This window comes from Halichoerus grypus, chromosome 5 (assembly GCF_964656455.1).
Source record: "Halichoerus grypus chromosome 5, mHalGry1.hap1.1, whole genome shotgun sequence".
In the NCBI taxonomy this organism is placed as follows: domain Eukaryota; kingdom Metazoa; phylum Chordata; class Mammalia; order Carnivora; family Phocidae; genus Halichoerus; species Halichoerus grypus.
Window position 1 is genome coordinate 17,257,264 of NC_135716.1, and position 20,642 is coordinate 17,277,905.

At 48.2% G+C, this 20,642-nt stretch overlaps 1 protein-coding gene across 4 annotated transcripts in view; it reads right to left on the reverse strand.

Annotated features, from left to right (window-relative positions):
* Window positions 1-15,279: 15,279 nt before the first annotated feature.
* Window positions 15,280-20,642, reverse strand: part of ZHX2 (zinc fingers and homeoboxes 2) — a 154,831-nt gene continuing 149,468 nt past the window's right edge. For all 4 annotated transcript variants that reach the window (XR_013447711.1, XM_036108338.2, XM_036108336.2 and 1 more), the window contains one exon: window positions 15,280-16,554. The gene's annotated coding sequence lies outside the window, so the exon portion shown is untranslated. The remainder of the gene's footprint in view (window positions 16,555-20,642) is intronic.

Sequence of the window (20,642 nt, forward strand, 5' to 3'; positions counted from 1 at the left end):
TTCTTCTTCGTTTTCTCCTTCTTTGGTCATGTCACCGGCCACAGCTGCATCCGTGACTCCAGCCACGGTGCGAGCAATCCCTGGCTGCTGGTACAACTCTTTCCCTCTGCTGTTCCTTCCGCCCTGGAGGGGGTAATGGCTTCCCGCTGTTGCTAGCCTCTGGGTGCCTTGCTTGGCCCCTGAGCCCTGCCCACACCTGTGTGAGAGGTCCCTGCAATGAAGTCTCTTCTGTCGAACCACCTGTGGGTCCCTCTTGGGCTTTGGACCACCCAGCGCTATACCCTCCCCAAAACTCCATTATGCAGCCTTTATCTTCCCGTTTTACACCCAAGGGAACCAAGGCTCGGAGAGGTTGTGACTTGGCCCAAACTACAAGATTTGAATCACCTGGCTTCAGAGTCTGGGTCCTTCCTCCCCTGTTGTGCTCAGCACGTGAAGTTTCCATTTCCTTCCCTGTCTCCAGGCAGAGTGGCTTCTAAACCCTTTTGTTCTTCCTCTTTTTCCTTTCTGGCATCTTGGGATAGGATATGAGTCTATCTAGGTCCTTACTTTTATGTCTAGAAAATGTCAGTGTGCCTCCGTGGACTCTTAAATCATCCATGTTGGCAATAATCGGTGTGAGTCGTTAGTTTAAACCGACTCTCATGATCGGCCCACAGTCAGCTCACACAGGCAGGGAAACAGGCTTCTAAGGAGCTTTGTTCTGGCTGCAGGGATAAGGCAGGGATGAAAAAAGACAACTGACAGCCTAATGCCCCTCTCTCTGACTCAGGGAGAATCCTGAGTCCTTGAGATTCGGCCTGACCTTGGCAGCCAAAAGCCTCTCCCCTCATTTATCCCAAGGAAATAATCAGAGAAATGGGAGAAGAATGAATAAAGATCGAAGTGGCAAAACTACTGTAAACAACCTGTGTGTCCATCGGCAAGAGATTGGTTAAATAAATCATAGTCTGACATTGGAAATGGCTCACTTAAAAATCCACTAAAACTAAGCTGTGTTTGTTGATGTGGAAAAAATGTCCAGAGCAAGTTGTGAAATGAGAGGAGCAGATTATAAAACGGTGTACATGGCGGGGGATGCCGTTTTTATAGAAAAGAATCTTTATTGTTTTGCTTTCTATCTCTGTAGCCAACCTGGCCATCCTACAGTCTCTAAACTTTAGGCCCATTGACTCCGGGGACTGCTTCCAAACACATCTGGCAGGGCCCATTTCCCCAGTCCTATGGGGGAACTCCTAGCCAGCCCTCAAGACCCGTCCAAAATGCAACTCCTCCTCCCTTCTTCCCGCGCTCTGCCCTGGAGTGCTTTGCTCACCACTGTGGCAGCTCCCACTGGGTTGGGACGAAGTTACTTCCCGTCTTCCTCACGAGTGAGGCCATGGTTGGATTCAGTTTGGGGGCTCCAGAGCTCAGCCCTAGTACATGCTCTGTACATGGTTGTCGAATCAATGGCTGACATCTGGTACCTCCCGATGTGTCACCCGGCGGAGACCACAACATCTTAGGTCTCATTCCTGCCAGAATCCTGGAGGATTCGAGAATCAAGTCATGGACACACTTGCGCAAATGCGACAAAACAGTGTATCAATGTGAAAGACAAAGGCCGAGAAACTGTTTCAGATCGAAAGAGAACAAAGAAGCATGACACGTAACTGCAAAACGTGATTCAGGATTGGATTCTGGAAACAAAAAATTGGTATAAAGGGCAATATTAGCCAATTGGCAGACCTGGAGTATGGGTTGTATGTAAGAAAGTAGTATTTTAGCAAGGATAATTTCCTGAATTTGATACCCGCACTGTGGTTATATTGGAAAACTGTTCTATTGGAATTCTGTATCATAAAAATTTCAAAGGTACAGAAAAATGGAGAAAATGGTATAATAAGCACCTGTATACTCATTACCTAGAGTTAACAATTGTTGATTTGCCATCCTTTGTTTTCTGAAGGATTTTAGATATTTACAAGTGAATTATATATAACTCATGCCATTTCACCTCTTCCTTGTGCATCTTTAAACAATAAGGACGTTTTCTTATGTGACTCCAACACCACTAGCCTACCTAACAATTAACAATAAGTTCCTAGTATCATCTAATACCATCCATATTCACATGTCCCCATTTGCCTCTAAATATCTCTTAGAGTTTGTTCAAACCAGGATCCAATCAAGACCATGTATCTATCATAACTGGTTGTTATAGAAGAAAAGCCTTAAATGTATGCCCTAGATCCTTATTTTCTTTATCTTATTCAATTCAATTCTTCCTTCCCTCCCTCCCTCTCTCCCTTCCTTCCTTCCTATCTTCCTTCTTTCCTCCCACAATATTGATCAAGAGCCTTATGATGTGTTAGGATGTAAAGATGAATAAGGTAAGATCCTTGCCTTAGGGATCTCACAGCCTAATGAAGGAGGAAGAGTCACACAGACGGATAATTATAAAACAGTGTGTGAGAGCCCCGCTAGAGATAGATGCTGGGTATTCCACAGTTCTTTGCAACTTCTATCAAATGATGAGAAGGAAAAGGAAGAAAAACTGGTTTAGGAGGTAGTTGGAATAAGTAATTAAATGGAGCCATTTTATAGGTCATGATGTAGATTTCAAATTCCCTTAATCTCCTGGTCCTTCATTCTTATGAGTAAACAGGGGTTGATCGTTAACAGCATTTGATACCCAGTTGTTTCAAGTCTGTTTTCATTTCTCTTCACGGCTCCTTGAAAGGCTCTCCTCAACCCCTGCCTCCATTCCCAATCAGCCTGCCATGACCACAAACATGAACGCCAGACTGCTCGGAAGTCTTACTGTCCACTCCCCCGGTCTGGGAGCCAGTGGAAGAATCCTCAGGGTCTATAATTCTTGGGGCATAGTCCCCACCTTTCAGCCCATGTGCTCTTTCCACTGCTGGAATGGGTCGTGAGCCAAGACATCCAGTTGAGGAGGCGCTAAAGCACTGTGGTTAGAAGCATGGGCTTTGGTCTCAGAGAACCCTGGGTTCAAATCCTGGCTCTGGCACTTGTTAGTTTCTGTGGCCTTGGCCACATTCCTCAATCCAATCTTGAAGCAATCTTTCTGGAGTCTAAACTTTACTCCTCTGGTTGGGGAAAATGACGCAATTTTCACGTGCCTTGGAAGTCCTTCTTTCCTGGGGTCCTAGCCATTCTTACACAATATGCTCATGACTTGCCACGCAAAGGAGTCAGAAACGCCACGGAAAAACTTCTGGAACACACAGGGATTTAACAATCCCTTAAAGAGGAATTCATCCTGCTAAGGTCAATTCAGTCCTCAGCCTCCCCAGGTGGCTAGTGCCTGAGGTTTATTCACTTCTGCGGGGCAGAGGGTGCTTAGGGGACTGCGTCCAGGTGCCCGGGCGTAGATGAGGGCGGCTGCCTTCCCAGAGCAGCTGGTTGGATGACCCCAAACAAAGGCTCCCTGTTTCTCTAACAAAGCCATTGTGAATGTTGCTTGGCTGGCGGAGAGATGCAGAGTGATGGGTTCTGGATTTGGAGAAATATTCCTGCATAGACTGCTTTTCAGTTTTCACTGAACAGCAAATGGCAGCTTTTTTTTTTTTTTTTTTTTAAGATTTATTTATTTATTTGACAGAGAGAGAGACAGCGAGAGAGGGAACACAAGCAGGGGGAGCGGGAGAGGGAGAAGCAGGCTTCCCGCCGAGCAGGGAGCCCGGTGCGGGGCTCGACCCCAGGATCCCGGGATTGTGACCTGAGCCGAAGGCAGACACTTAACGACTGAGCCCTCCAGACGCCCCCATTTGCTGCTCTTTAATAAAATACTGTTTATGGGCACATATGCTTCTTCAAAGTTCTTCTGGGGGAGTGTGCTGACAATCTTTGCTCCAAAGCCGTCGAGCTCTTGTCCTCAAGTTTCTTGAGTTCCCTGCCATCCTGAAAAATCTCCCCAAAGCCTTCAGTTGAAGGTAAGGGTTTGGGAGCTGGAATCTGGAGACTTTTAAGAGGAGTATCGGCCCAGGCTCCTATCATCATAGAATCTGAGAGTTGGAATGAACAGTTGGTTGATGGTCATCTGGTCTAACCCCCCTCATTTTTCAAATAAGGAAACTGATGCTTAAAGAGAGACAGTGACCTTCTCGGCGTCAGACCTCCATTTGTGGTAAAGCAGGGGCCAGGATTCGGGGCTCCTGAATGCTGGGGTGGCCTTGCCATGGACAGTCATGTGACTGGGGTGGATGGGTCACTGGAGAGATATTTGGGGGAGAGAAGTGAGAGAATGTGGTGTTTGGTTAAAACTCAAGGAGGAATGACAGGTGAAAATGCTTGCCCATGTTTCTGCTGTTCCAGGACGCAGAATTCTTAGCAGACAGAACAGGATGAGCAAGTGTAAGACAAGCAGGATCCATGGAAATGGGTAAGAGTTTCATCCTATTGATAGCAGGACATGCTTTCAGTTGGTTTTCTGGTTTCATTTTGCATCTACTACAACGACTTCATGGAACCCTATTCCAACTGTGACCCACATGGTCCAGTTCTAGAACCACTTACAGAAGCACAGTCCAAATAAGCCAAAACCTGACAAAAGGGAATTTAGCTTTTTTTCATCTTTCTGAAAGACCATGAAGCAGGTTTCCAGGTATATAACTCGTTGGCAGTGTGCCTTCTACGCTGCTTAGACTCTTGGCTGGTTTTCTTTTGTCTTACACTCTGAAGCTGTTCACTAATCAAAAGTTTGAAGAATTCTTTCCTTTTCCGCCAGTCCTACTGACTTCTGCTTCCTGAAGTTTCTCTCTTTTCTCTCTCTATTCTTTATTACACAGGGTGATTTAACCTCCCTCCTTAAGTCCTTCTACTCCTCCTTTGACCCTTTTGCTGCCGTCCTTCTTTGCTCATTCCAGACCCTGCACCAAGAAAGTCTGGGAATTGGTCTCTCCAGGTGATAGGGGAGAAAGGAGAGTTAGGTTGTCAACTAGAGGTTCTCTCGGGTACATTGGGTGAAGGGAAGAAGTTTGTGGACATTCATCTCTTTGATCCCATCATGGATGTTTCCCTGCAATTTTTTTTTCTTTCAAACATCTTACTACCATCCCTAGTCGAATTAAACTTGTGATACTGCTGGTGCAGATTTATTCCTACAACACACGATTGAATGCATGCTTGCCTTGTCCCTGCGGGGCTGGACTCTGTCTGCAAGGAGACCACAGGCTTACGTGGCAGACAAACACAGAGACAGTTATAATACCATGTGTCTAGAATTATAATAGAGACATGCAAAAGGGCTTTTAGGAGCACAGAGGAAGAAGCAAATGACTTGGCTGGAAGGGGTCAGGAGAGGATTCTTGGAGGACCTGATATTCATCTGGGACTTGCATGCGTCAGGGGAGTTTGCCAGGTAAAGGAGGAAGAAAAGGGAAGTTCAGGCACCAAGAACAGCAGGTGCACGAGGCGAGAGAGAACTTGGAGGAGGTGGGGGACACTAAGTGGTCGAGGATGGGCTTGAACAGTGTGTGTGTGTGTGTGTGAGAGAGAGAGAGAAAGAGAGAGAGAGAGAGGGACAGAGGGACAGAGGGAGGGAGGGAGAAGTGGGATGGGGGATACCCTGGATGTGAGGTTGGGAGGAACAGGCAGGGGACGGAGCCAAGAGCAACTTGCCTGTAGAGCCAGGAGCTTGGGCTTTTTTCTGTAGGCAGCGGGAGCCACTGACAGGGCGTTAGGAGTGTGATCAGACTTAGGTTGTAGGAAAGGTTACTCTAGCTGCAGTCTGCAGAGCCAATGGGGCTGACAGAGGTGAGACTGGGGTAGGGAGACCAGTTAGGAGGCTGTGCAAGGCAACGGGTGAGAATCTGGCTGATGACAGTAGCAAGGGGTGGTGGATGGGTCACTGCAGAGATATGTGGGGGAGAAGTGAGAGAAGGTGGTGTTTGGTTAAAACTCAAGGATGAATGACAGGTGAAAATTGTTCCCCCAGGTTTCTGACTTGGGCAGTTGGATGCTGCCGCTGCCATTCACCAAGACGGGAAACACAGGGGCAGGTTATGCGGCAAAACACATGTGTGTGTTCCTTAAATTCCTGTAACTTAACAGTTTAACTTTATCTGTTTGGTTTCTGGTTTCTTTTTTCTCTTTTTTTTAAGATTTAAAAAAAAGATTTATTTATTTATTTTAAGAGAGAGAGAGTGTGAGTGGGGGGAGGGGCAGAGAGGGAGGGAAAGCGAGAAAGAATCTCAAGCAGACTCCCGGCTGAGTGTGGAGCCTGACTCAGGGCTCCATCTCAGGACCCTGAGATCATGACCTGAGCCCAAACCAGGAGTCCAGCACTCAACCGACTGAGCCACCCAGCTGCCCCTGGTTTCTGGTTTCTATTATCATACTAGATATATAGAGATATATATAGATAATTATTTATTTTTATTTTTTACATTTATTTATTTATTTACTTGAAAGAGGCTTTTTAAAAATTTTAATTCCAGTATAGTTAACATACAGTGTTATATTAGTTTCAAGTGTACAAGATAGTGATCCAACACTTCCATGCATCACCTGGTGCTCATCATGACAAGTGCACTCCTTAATCCCCATCACCTGTTTCACCCATCCCCCCTCCCATCTTCCCTCTGGTGACCATCATTTTGTTCTCTAGAGTTAAGAGTCTGTTTCTTGGATTCACTCTCTGTTTTTTCCTTTGCTCATATGTTTTGTTCCTTAAATTCCACATAAGAATGAAATCATATAGTATCCGTCTTTCTCTGACTGACTTATTTCACTTAGCATGATACTCTCTAGCTTCATCCCAATCCTTTGTTTACATTCCTACTCCCACCACTTTCTGTCTCTATAGATTTGCCTATTTGGGACATTTCATATAAATGGAACCATAGCCAATACATTTTAAAATATAATCTAACCTGCCCCTGCATTTCCAGTTACCACTTCTGCAGACATATGCTGGGCAGTGGGGTAACAGTATCTGTTTTAGTCAAAACTCATTTCCAAATGACAGTAACACAACTCCAACTAACTTAAGCAAAAGGGGGATTTATTGGCTCACATAACTGGGAAAGATGGGCGAACCTACATTTAGAATTAGCTGGATCTGAAAACTCAAATGATCTCAGACTTCTTTCTTCCCACTGCCCCCTCCCCCCCTTAAATTTTTTTTTTTTTTAAGATTTTATTTATTTATTTGACAGAGAGAGAGAGAGCGAGAGCAGGAACACAAGCAGGGGAAATGGGAGAGGGAGAAGCAGGCTTCTTGCCGAGAAGGGAGCCCGATGTGGGACTCGATCCCAGGACCCTGGGATCATGACCTGAGCCGAAGGCAGACGCTTAACGACTGAACCACCCAGGCGCCCCCCCCACCTTAAATTTTTATAAACCTCAAGAAGGATGTTGATTGGTCCGGCCTGAGTCGTGTGTACCCCTTGGACCACTCACTGAGGTCAGAGATGAGTGCCATGATTGGCTAGGCCTGAGTCACATGACGCCCATGGCCAGAGGGTCCTGCCCTCGCCTGGTGCCACACCCATAGCCTGTGGTTGGCCCAGGGGAAGAGCAGGTGCATAGAAGCCTTCCCCAGTGGGAAGGGATGTGAGTGCTGTGGAAAGGGACGGGCAAGGGATGCCGGGAGTTACAAGCCACCGAGGCTCAGCACACTTCCTGACTAGAGGAGCGGCACGCAAAGAGGAGGTTGAACAGCAAACCCATACGTGGTCAGAACGAGATAGATCCTGTTGAAGTGAGTGCTGCAGGAGTTCAAAACAACAGGGCTCCCTGAGAGCCAGTGAGAGAGGTGTCTTCCTTAAACCCAGCTTCCTGTCACCCAAGATTTACCTTTATTTGGTCTGCTGGGACTTCAGCGAGGCCTAGAAGAATAGGGGATTCGGCAAGAAATGGGGTGGGGGATTCTAAGAGGGGAAACTGCATGGACACAGGGAGTGTTCAGCGACCAGCAAGCAGGCCAGTGTGGCCACAGGATGAGCTTGTGGAAGGAATTAGCGGGTAAGTTGGGAAGTACGGACCTGCTCCCAAGTCTTGTGACCCAGATTCAGCTGTGGGAAGCAAGTCTGAGGTAAAAAGCTTCGAACATACTTTGTTTCACTTTATATCTGTTTTGTATAATATTTTATTTGTTTTGGGAAATCCCAAACCACTTTTTGATTTCCCATCATAGAAGCAAATAACATAATCTTTGGCTGTTTTTCAGGTTCTTTCCAAGTAGATAGTTGCTTCTGTTTTTTCATGACAGCGTTTGAATTAAATTGGTTGTTCAACACTGATGGTTTCTTCTTTTGTTACACATCGTAGACGGCTAGCTGGATTCCTAGTACTTAACACCCTGACATTGTCTACACTCCTTCATTTCTGCTTCTTGTGTCTTCCTCTCATTTATCTGTCTGGCAAACTCCTCCTGATCCTTCAAAATATAGATCAAGTTTCCTTGAAGAGGAAACAGACTATGCCTACTTTTTCTCTCACCTGGCAATTAGCACAGGGATAAATAAATACATGTGTGAGTGAAGGGGGATCTCCCTAGCATAAGTATGGCACAGACATTTTGTGTCAGTTATGAGTGTATTTGCTTGCAAGTATCAGACAAATTCAATGAGTGGTGGGTTAAACAAATAGAGATTTACTTTTCTCACATATCAAGATGTTTGGAAAGGGAACCTTCGTCCACTGTTGGTGGGAATGTAAATTGGTACCGCTACTATGGAAAACAGTACGGAGTTTTATAAAAAAATTAAAAATAGAACTAATCTACGATCCAGCAATTCCACTTTTGGGTATTTATCCAAAGAAAATAAAAACACTAATTTGAAAAGATATTTGTACTCCTATGTTCATTGCAGCATTGTTTACGATAGCCAAGATACGGAAGCAGCCCAAGTGTCCATGGATAGATGAATTGGTAAAGATATGGTGTATATATAATGGAATATTACTGAGCCATAAGAAAGAATGAAATCTTGCCATTTGTGAAAACATGGATGGAGCTAGAGAGTATTGTGCTAAGTGAAATAAGTCAGACAGAGAAAGACAAATACCATATGATTTCACTTATATGTGCCATCTAAAAAACAAAACAAATGAACAAAGCAAAATAGAAACAGACTCATTGATACAGAGAACTGGTGATTGCCAGAGGGGAGGAGTTGGGGAGACAGGTGAAATAGGTAAAGGGGACTAAAGAAGTATAAATGTACAGTTATAAAATATATGAGTCACGGGGATGTATTTCCCAGTGTAGAGAATATAATCAGTAACATTGTAATAACTTTGTGTGGTGATGGATGCAACCAGACCTGGCATAGGGATCATTTTGTAACGTAAAAAAATATCAAATCATCATCTTGTACACCTGAAACTGATAGGCTATTGTATGTCAATTACAATCCAATTAAAAAAATAAGTTTGAAACTTTCATCTGTGGCATTGATTTGGGGGCTCAGTGAAGCTCTCCGAAACAGTCTCAAGATCACCAAGGCATATGATGTCCGAAGGGAGAAAGGAGAGTGGCACCAGCCATGCAGTCGCCTTCTGTGTATGTCTCATTAGCCATTCCTAGCTGCAAGGGAAACTGAGTTTCTCACCTAGGGTTGGGGTATGTTAGTGCTTGGGCAATATCTTGGTTCTGTTAGCAAGGAAGAATGAGGGGCTGGATATTAGCTAGGCGACCAATGGCACCCACTACATATTTCATCTCCTGTTTCAAGGTTAACAGATTCGAGGTGGAGTTTCGTGTTAAATTTTGTGAAAGTTTGCCCAAGCCCAGCAGGCAAAGGCACTTTGATTATTAATGTCTGTCATAGGTGTGGAATGGGGCATATGGTGTGCTTGGTGTATATTTGCCATCTTTGGTCCAGCCAATAGATTGATCTGTGTGTGGGACCATCTGTTTCCTCCCTCTACCCTTACCCCTCCTGCTCTGTGTGCCGGGAGCCAGACTCCGCTGGGCTGGATCAACAGATCCCCTTGCTTTTGGACGTTCTGAATGGGTTTGGCCATGGAAAGGCAGTGGCAGGAGGGCAGAGGATGGGAGGGCAATGATGTCCGGGTGTTTATTCCCCGACTCCACCCCTGCTGGGTCACCATGGTTATTGAAGGCCACATCTCCTTTCAGGTAGCCTCCTCCGTACATCTGTCCTCTGTGGGTTCCTGTAACTGCCCTATTTTCCTTACCCCTTCAGGCCAAGCGCCCTACGTCTTCCCTTGTTGGTTTCCCCAAACCCTGCCCACACCTTTGTAAACAATAAACTTTTAACATTTATTATTATTATTTTTTTACAATTATTTATTTATTTAGAGAGACGGGGTGGAGGCAGAGGGAGAGAGAGAATCTCAAGCAGGCTCCGTGCCCAGTGTGGAGCCTGTCGAGGCGCTCGATCCCGTGACCCTGAGATTATGACCCCAGCCGAAATCAAGAGTTAGACGCTTAACCGACTGAGCTGCCCAGGCACCCCCCCAAAAATTTTATTTTATTATTTTTTAATTTTTAAAGTAATCTCTACCCCCAACGTGGGGCTCGACTCACAACCCTGAGATCAAGAGTCGCACGCTCTACCAACTGAGCCGCCCAGGCGCCCCTGAACAATAAACTTTTAATAAACTCTCCCTAAATCACTCAGTTTCAGTGTTCCGTCTCTTTCCTGCAAGGATCTGGACCAAGGAAGTCTGTAACGCTTTGGGGGCTTGTTCTGGGTGGAAGTGTTTTAAGAGTTTACTGATGGCCATCTTTGTCTCCCCCTTCCTCAAAGTCCAGGGCAGTGTGCCTCCTCCACTCCGCAGGATACCTGACTTGCCACACGCTCTGGGATGCACAAAAGTCTTTTTTTTATTGATTTGTATTGATCAACCCCTCAGGGACAATGATGGTGTCTCTGCTGTGGTTTATAAGTACATCCAGCTGTGAGGCGCTCCAGCTGGGAGCTTTCAGGAATCAGTAGGAGGGAGCTGACAGGCTGGTTCTCTCCAGACTGTATTGGGGCAGGCCAGGGAGAGCTGTCATTTCCGAGAGCTGTTGGTTGGAAGTGGCTGGGCGCCAGGTGGCCTAGAAGGACAAGGGTGCCCACACTTGGTGGACCACACGCCCTCCGTCTTGTTCCTGCCTTTGCCTCCCAGCTCCCCAAGGCCTTGGAGTCTACATTCAGAGAACAGGCTCTGTGGCGTGCTGGAGGATTAGGGTTCTCCCCCCCCATCCGGCCCCCCCCAGCCAGTGTGCCGCAGGAGGTCGGGGAGGAGCCTGTCAATGCCCTCAGAGCAGGGTCGTGAATCACCTGATGATCAGTGTCAAATTGCCAGGGTCTGATTCAGCAGGTCTGGGTGGGAGCCAGAGATTCTATATTTCTAACCAGCACCCTGCTGGGGCTGGGGCCGGGGCTGGGGCTGCTGAGCTAGGGAACACACTTAAGTAGCCAGGACTCAGAGCTGAGCCTTCCATTCCGGGAGCCGCCCCATTTAGCGTCTTTCCTTCGATTTTTATCTCATCATCTCATCAACCCATCAGAACCGAGTTTCTAGTAACAGGTTTTGGCTTAAATCAAAAAGAGAAGTACGTTAGTATTTATGAAACAGGGAAGAGAGGATGCTGGCCTGGGGAATGGCAGGGTCCAGGGACTCAAATGATGTCACTGTCATTGTCACCACCAACCACCTCTTCCACTCATCGCTCCTCTGCTCCTTTATTTTTTTGGCCTCTTCCTCTGGACCTACTGGCTTCCTGTCTTCGGCTGCCGGTGGCAGCAGGCTAATCCCACACTGTCATCGAAAAGGGAAAAGGGAGCTCTCTGCCCCAGACCGGAGCGTGCCTGCCCAGCACTGCACCCGGCTCTGGATAGGGGGCTGGAGCGTCCTGTTGGGAGCCAGGTCACCGCCATGGGCAGCGCCCCAGAATCAGATGAGTGGAGGGGGCGCCGAGTGGAACCCCATGGGAAGAGACGGAAGAACAAAGACGGGGCAGACAGAAGCAGCAGTGGGTCGGGCCCCGCCACTGCTCTTTTCCACCTCCGTGAGGCTCCTGTCCGGCTCGCCCCCCTTAAGAACCTTGCCTCGCTTCTGCCACCTTCTCATCGAGCAAAGATAGCTTGACAAATTTTGCCGGATGCTTAAAAGAGCACAACCGTCTTCCCTGTTGTTTTCATTGCAACCGATTATCCAGGCTTTCTTCTTCGTGCAGGAATTAAAATAAAAAGACACATGTTCTGGCTTGGTTTTCCCTTTGGTTCCTTCAGGCATCTGATAGCTCACACTGCCTTGCTGGAAGAATTTCTTTACGTTGCTCGAGAGCGGCAAGCAGAGCTGCAAGGGCAGTAAGAGCAGGAGCAGAAGGCAGATGCCCGGGGAGAAGCTGGAGGCCGGGTTTGGTCCGACGTTCGTTAATGGGCTGGAAGGACAGACGGCGTGGGGAGACGAGGTCTGTGGCAGGTCCAGTGCTGGGAACGCACAGGGAAGGTGGTGCAGGCAGGGACTGGGAAGGAGTCAGCGACGGCCACTCTTCATTTTTTTTTTCCTAATAAGAAAATTGCACGTTGGATTTTTGGGATATTTTTGGAAGAGGGGAATAGGGAGAGTTTGGGGGTCAAGGGGAGGAAGGAGAGTATTGGCTACACATGGCAAAGTCTCCAAAACCAGAAGCACAGGTGTCTGGACTGTCATCTCCGAGACCTGGATGCAGCTTCATCCTGTCTGCCTTTCTCACGCCAGCATCCCATCCGGACACGGAAAGGTACAGCCATCGCACGGCCTGGCCGGGTGTCACTCCCCAGTCAGAGCACCAGGAGGGGAGCGAACATTTGTAGAGCACCTGTGTGCTGGGTACTTTGCATACTTGAGCTCAGTTAATCCTCACAAAGGACCCGTGGCAAAGATCTGCACCTCCAGGTCTCAGATGAGGGCTGCGAAAAAAGTGAAGTAAACCCCACCAGACCACCTAGCTCGTGAGCCAGAGAGCTGGGATTCAAACTTGGGTCTGACTGCAGAGCTGGAACTCCTCCCCCGTCCATCTGTCCATTTGTCCATCTGTCCGTCCGTCCATCCACCACCCATGCATCCCACAAATTTCTAGGGAGCATCTCCTCTGTGCCTGACACTGTGCTAGGGCCAGAGGACGTGGGAGAGGGGACAAGATAGACACAATCCTTGTCCTCGTGGAGCTTGCAATGCAGTGGGATGCAAAAGACAGTAAACAGACATATGAGGACACGTTGTGAAAAGCAAGATGGAGGAAAATGAAGCAGGGTTGGAGGAAGGCACGGCAGATAGGCAGGGCTGGGGTGCGGTTAAGTATGGCCCCTAGGATGCAACTTTTAAGGAGATGCCCGCTCTCGGGGTCCTGCACATCCAGGCTTGGCACTGGCACGTCCCTGGTTCCTTATGTTTTGCACCCATAGGGGCTTGCTTGCCTCGATCTCATCCTGTCCTGGAGGTGGGGAGTCCTGGAGGGCAGGTGACATTGGTCCAGGTGGCGTGTGGTATCTGGAGCATGAGCTTTGGGGTGGGTGGTGGGGACGGAGCGCATTCCGCTAAGCAGAAGGCATCTCTGCCTCCTGACTGTGTAGGGGACCAGGGGATGGAGAAGGAAAAAGAGGTAAAGAGATTAGTGGGCAATGTTTCCTGTGTGTGGGGAAGTGGGGGGACTACCCGAAGAATATGCTTATACACGCTTTACACACATGCTTAGTTTAGATAAACTGGCCAAAAGTCCATTAGTCCCTGAAAAATTAAACACAGAGACCAGAGATTCCCAAAGTGGGTTCCCTGGACCAGCAGCATCAGCCTTACCTGGAAACTTGTTAGCAACACAGATTCTCGGCTTTTGCTCCAGACCTACTGATTCAAAAACTTTAAGTAGCCCTTCCACGTGATTCTGGGGCCTGCCCAAGTTTGAAAACCACTGGGTAGATGAGTGTCACTGCTGAACAGTGAGGGACGCTTTATTTTTTATTTATTTATTTTTAGTCTAAGATCTTTTTAAATTTAAATTTAATTAATTAACATATAGTGTATCATTAGTTTTGGAGGTAGCGTTCAGTGATTCATCAGTTGCATAGAACACCCAGTGCTCATCACATCACATGCCCTCCTTAATGCCTATCACCCCGTTACCCCATGCCCCCACCCACCTGTCCTCCAGCAACCCTCAGTTTGTTTCCTAGAGTTAAGAGTCTCTTATGGTTTCTCTCCCTCTCTGATTTCAACTTGTTTTATTTTTCCCTCCCTTCCCCTATGATCCTCTGCTTTGTTTCTTAAATTCCACATGAGTCTTTCTCTGATTGACTTACTTCGCTTAGCATAATACCCTCTAGTTCCATCCATGTCATTGCAAGTGGCAAGATTTCATTTTTTTGATGGCTGAGTAATATCCCATTGTGTATATATACCATATCTTCTTTTTTAAAAAAATATTTTATTTATTTGACAGAGAGAGACACAGCGAGAGAGCGAACACAAGCAGGGGGAGTGGGAGAGGGAGAAGCAGGCTTCCCGCTGAGCAGGGAGCCTGATGCGGGGCTCGATTCCAGGACCCTGGGATCATGACCTGCGCTGAAGGCAGACGCTTAACGACTGAGCCCCCCAGGCGCCCCTATACCACATCTTTATCCATTCATCTGTCGATGGACATCTGGGCTCTTTCCACAGTTTGGCTATTGTGGACATTGCTGCTATAAACACTGGGGTGCAGGTGCCCCTTCGGATCCCTACATTTGTATCTTTGGGGCAAATACCCAGGAGTGCAATTGCTGGGTCGTAGGGTAGCTCTATTTTTAGCTTCTTGAGGAACCTCCACACTGTTTTCCAGAGTGACTGCACCAGCTTGCATTCCCACCATGAGTGTAAGAGGGCTCCCCTTTCTCCACATAGTGAGGGACTCTTGAAACCTTACCTGGGCAGAGACACAAAAGCCAGCCTTCTCCGAGAAATGGCAGTGTCCTTGTCACCAGTCCTCGGCAGTCCAGGGAGGGTAGTGACTTACCTTGGGTCACGTGAGTGTGAGCAATGGTGCCGCCCCTGGCCTGTGGATCTCATTCCCACTCTGCAGGAGTTTATGAATCTATTTGTGAAGACCCTGGAGGAGGGAGGGCCTATCACTTACTTCTCTGTGTCAAAGAGATATGACAGATTTCCATATCAACATTTACGCCCTGTTTTTAAAGTCCCATTTGTGCTGTCGGACCTCACCAAGACAGAAAATGAGAAATGTCAAGTGAATCGGTCATAACCGCTCTGAAATGGGGAGTGGCTGAGTTGGAGCCCTTCCCTCATGCCATGCCCTAGGGGCCAGGCAACAATGAAGAACGAGGAGCAGAGGAAAAGGTTATAAAAATGTTTAGTCTTTGCTTTATTGAGTTACAACAAATGAGCAACAAGTTAGAAAAAATGGTTTTTTTTTCCAAACTCCCTAGCATTTTATTTGTGCAGTGTACCCAAATGGGGGGTGATGGCGGGGGGGGTTTGCAAACACAACTCATATTGCAACATTTACACCAGATAGGTCTCTTGGTTTTTCCTCTTTAAAAGTTAGGACTAACTGGAAAGAAAAAAAAAAGTGCACTCAGGAATCTAAAATTGGCCCAAAAACAAACACACAAACAAACAAAAATCAATTCATGGTGAGGCTTCAAGCTGAAATCTTGTCAAAAACCACACTGAGAAAAGCCAATCAGGAACAGAAATCAAAACCGAAGCTGTTCATCTTTGTACCATCTAGATAGGAAGACCTCTTTTTGTTTTAATTTCATAGAAGTAATGGTAATGCTAAAAAGGTGGGAGCCCTTTCTGCTGGTATCTGAAAAGAGGCTGAAAGTGGGGAGCCACCTGCTCCCCAGGTCTCTGGTGCTGGCTCGGCCCAAGGTCAGCCGAAGAGGCCAGGTGGTTGAGAAACCAGACCTACCTCTTGGCAGTTCGGAAAGCCTTGTGCGTGGCTGAACAGGGACCCCAGGGGTGGCTGGGGGAAGAACTGGAAATGGGTCTGATGGGGAAGATCTGTCATCTGTAAACCCTCTCAAAGTGGAGACAGATGCCCCAATCCTAGCCCTTCCCACAGAGAAATCGCCCAAATTTCAAACTACTTTAAAAAACAAAAACTCTCCCTACCTAAAATCCAGTAGATATAATGGCACTAATGCTAACATCCCCCCTCCCCAAAATTAATAAAATAAAGTTTAAAAAAAAAGAAAAGGAAAAAAGAGAAAAGCAAGTGTGATCAGCCCTCCCGCCTGGAAAAAACCTTACAATGGTAGTGCTGGAAAAGGACGTTGCCCTTGATTAAAAAGGTAACAAAATTCCCACATTGTACAAATTGGTTCCAGTATAGCAAGAGGTGGGGGCCAGGGCGAAGGCGCAAACTATTTACAGGGACCCATTGAAAACGCAGTAGTAGGACTTTGGCACTATGAACAATTCCCACCGGTCCTCTGGGCGGTGTGAGTGAGGAAGGGGGTTCTTGTACCCTGCAGCCACGCGCCCGCTAAGTGGTTCCACTTGGAGTCTCTGGCCAGGGTGGCCCACGGCCGGGGAGGGAGGTTCTCTTCTTTCGTCAAAGACAGAGAGTCCCCTTTATCAGCAATGCAGTTCTGACGGACGTCCCTAGGAAGACGACACAAAACCAGAGACAAGATGTCAGGAGATGATCATTCCCTGGGGGGAGGGGGCAGGGTTCGCTCTTCCTGGCTTTCCTGGGGAGGACCCCTTCCAAAGCCATCCTGGGGCTTGCAGGAGAGAAAAGTGCCCAGGTTTGGGGCCAGGTTTTTTTTTTTTTTTTTTTTTTTTAAGATTTTATTTATTTGAGAGACCGAGCGAGCACGAGCAGGGAGGAGGGACAGAGGGAGAGGGAGAAGCAGACTTCCCGCTGATTAGGGGGTTAGGGGCTCGATCCCAGGACCTCGAGATCATGACCTGAGCTGAAGGCAGACGCTTCACCAACTGAGCCACCCAGGCGCCCTGGGGCCAGTTTTTAAAAAGGAGTGTGTGTTTCTGAGCCCAGTCTGACATCACAGGAAGCACCCCCAGAATCAGGCTTTTGAAATCAGGAGGCTTTTCTGGGCAAGTGGAGGTGGTGGCCTGGTATTGTTTACATCATTACAAGGCCCTTTCCTTATTCCTGTGTGTGTGTGTGTGTGTGTGTGGCGGGGGCGGGGGGGGGGGGCGGGCAGACACAGTGGTTCCTGAGAGGTTCCAGAGTCCGACAAACTGGATTCAGGTCCTAACTATTTTGTTTACTGACAGTTGGGCCATACACATGTGACTTAATCTCTCTAGGGCTTCGTTTTTGCTTCTGTAAAATGGGTAATAATAGGTGCTGATTAAGTAAGCTGACATACGCCCCAGCATTTGGCACAGTGTCTAGTACGCGACTACATAGTAAGTGTTATACTTAGTATACTACATAGTATTATATACCTTTGTTGCTTTGTTAGGTGCAGCCTTTTCCAAGCATGGTAGGATCATACCAAGATGAGACATTTTAAGGGTATTTTTAATTTGATGTTCATATCAACCCAATGGTGTGTGACCATTATTCCCATTTTACTGCTGAGGAGACTGAGCACAGGGAGGCTAAATACTTTGCCCAAGATTATACAGCTCGGAAATGGCCCAGTCAGGATTCCAACCCAGGCAATCTCCAGAGTCTGTGCTCATAACATATGAACGGTATTTATTAAGAGCCCGTATGGAGAAATGCTTAATTCTTATATTCTTTGAAGTTATGAAAACAGTGCAAGGACCCTCTGATGAGTTGAATTGTGTCTCCTCAACAAGCTATATTGATGTCCTAATCCTCAGGATCTCAGAATGTCACCCGATGTGGAGATTCCTTTATAGAGGTAAGTAATCAAGTTAAAATGCGGTCATTCGGATGGCCCCTAATCCAATACGACTGGTGACGTCATAAACAGGAAATCCAGACACAGACGGATTCACGCAGGGAGGACACCACGCGAAGACAAAGGCAGAGACCATGGTGATGCATCTAGAAGCCTACGGATGCCAAGGGCTGCCAGCTACCCACCAGAAGCTAGGAGAGAGGCGTGGAACACTCTCCCTCACAGCCCCAGAAAGAAACAACCCTGCCAGCACCAGACTTGCAGTCTCCAGAACTGTGAGAGAATACAGTTCTGTTGTGTAAGCCACCCGCTTGAAGGCAGCCCGAGGAAGTGAAGACGGACCGCCCTTATTGCTCCGTGGGCTCCCGGGATCTGGAGCTGCGGGCAGAGGAATCCCAGGGGAGGGCGCAGGGCTGGCAAGGGGACAGCACTGGTCCAGTGCGGGCACAGGGACCACCGCCGGCCTCCTGCGAACTCGGCCGAGTGGAAAGAGCGGAGTAGCGGGGACCCAGGCTCTGCCACGTCACTTCACGTCCCCGAGACTCGCTTCCATACTTCACACCTGCTGGGCCTCTGCGAGGGTCACAGAGGAGGAGTGCCAAGCAAGCAGGTGCTCCCCAAATACTGCTTCATTTTTCCGTGAGGAAGGCCAGGTGTAAAATCGGGGCCTTAGGGGTCAGTGAGCTCCCCTGTGTGTGTGTGTGTGTGTGTGTGTGTGTGCACGCGCGTGCACGCGAGGAGACCTATTTTCTTTCCCTCTCAAAAATGGGACGGAACCCATCCCTTCAAGTGAATGGCACGAACTCTCCCACTTTTAGACAGACCTCAGTATTAAGGTGGTTCTTCATCTGGCAGTGTTAGGATTCCCTGTGTCATTTCTTGTGGACATGAACACACATAATGCTCCAACCCGATGTATTAATGAAGAAAAGAACTACCTATCAAAGCCCTTAAACCAGCCCCCGCCCCCCGCCCAAAACAGACTGCAAGGGCCAAAGGGTGACCCGGAGAACAAGAGACAGAGCTGCTTTTGCAGCGACCCCGGGTGTCTGTGGACGGCTCTGCGCCCTTGGGAGCACCTTTGAAGCCGCCGGACTTCAGCTCTCCTTGACCTCTCCCAGGGTGCGTCGCAGTGGCCAGTCTGGGGGGGCCGGCCGAGCTCTCAGAGCGAGGCTGGGAAGCTGCTGGAAACAGAAGGGAGGGACACAGCAGTGGCCCAGGCGCCTCCCCCGGGGCAGCCCGGGCTAGCCATAGGCTGCTTCCCCGGAAGGCCTTGCTCCCCAGTGCGCTGGGGTCTCCTTGTGAAATGCTCCTGCGCCTGGGGATCCCAGCACAACCATATCACGCTGTCTTCAAACTGCCTGGTCAGTTGTACATCCTGTGCGGACGCGGACGGGGCCCACAGCGTTCACGGCTGACCCCTGTCCCCCCTCCCCGCACTGGCTCTGGCCCCCACAGGATACTCCGAAGTTCATTAGTGAATGAAAAAGGGGAAAAGCACGGTGCTTTTGGAGGGGCGGCTGGTTACACAAGGTTGGTGACAGAGCCCCCACCTCAGGTTTTTATTTTCGAGTAGCACAGTGATTTTGAGGATGTGGCCGCTTGCTAATCCCCTGGGCTTCTAGCTGCAATCTTACCCCTGGGTCAGAGACATTCCCCTCTGCAGAGAACCAGTGACCTGATGGATTGATTACTTGATCCCGCGGAGCACCGGATCTCAGCTTTGGGAGGAAACAGCAAGGTCATCAGGCCCTTTGCTTATGGCCACTATTCAAACACCTCTACCAAGCAGACAGCCAGCCTTTCCCTAAACACTGCCCAGGACAGGGGACCCTCTGCCTCCACAGCGGCCCCTTTCTATCTCGGGGACGGCTTGGAAGGTTAAAAAGTACTATCCAATTCTTCAGCAAAATCTGCCTCTTTATTACTTTACCCGTTAGGGAAACATGAAACAATTAGAATTCTTTCCCCGTGTGATACCTTTCTGTTTCTCCATCTCTTTAATTTTCCCTGTAGGGATTTCCCTAAGCCCTGCGGACTCAGGAGAGAGTAACACTGTACTCCGTGAGAAAGAAAAACAAGCACTGTGATAGTGATTTATTATCTGAATAATATTTGAGTCAAACTTTCTTTTCTTGAGAGGGGGCATGGTCTGATTTTAATTAGAATTGGGAAGAGGAAAATAGGGTGGCAGGGAGAGGGATTAAGCAATTTCCCAGGGGACCAGGAAGACTCCATCCCATCCCAAATCGTTCCCATGCCAGGCCTTGGTCAACTCAGGCACAACTCGCCAAGACACATCTGGCCAGCGCTCTTTCCCTGCAGCAGTCTGGGGAGCCTCTAGGCTTGGGGAAATTGCTGAGACTTAAAAGCCAGGTAAATCTGCCCCCAGGCTGCTTGCAAGGAGGCTCCATGGCAGAGGGAATCAGAGGGGCTACTGGCTCTTCCCGCCCTTTTTCCATCCAAGGACATTATCCAGAGGAGTCCAAAGAATTTGAGCATACAGAATTGTATTTTAAACTCACAAGGCACAGCCCTCGTGTTTATGCATGTGGATTTGGGTTTGATGGCAAGCTCCCCCACTTTCCAGCTCAACGATCTTGGATGAGTTACCTTTCTGGGCCTCATTCTCCCCCACCATAAGATGAAAAAAAAAAATGTTGACTTCAGAGCATTGTCGACACATGCAAAGTGCCTGGTACAGTAAGGGCTCAGCTCCCCACCCCCACCCCTCTGAGATGCAATTAACACCCAGTGGCGGGGCGCCTGGGTGGCTCAGTTGTTAAGCGTCTGCCTTCAGCTCAGGTCATGATCCCAGGGTCCTGGGATCGAGCCCCGCATCAGGCTCCT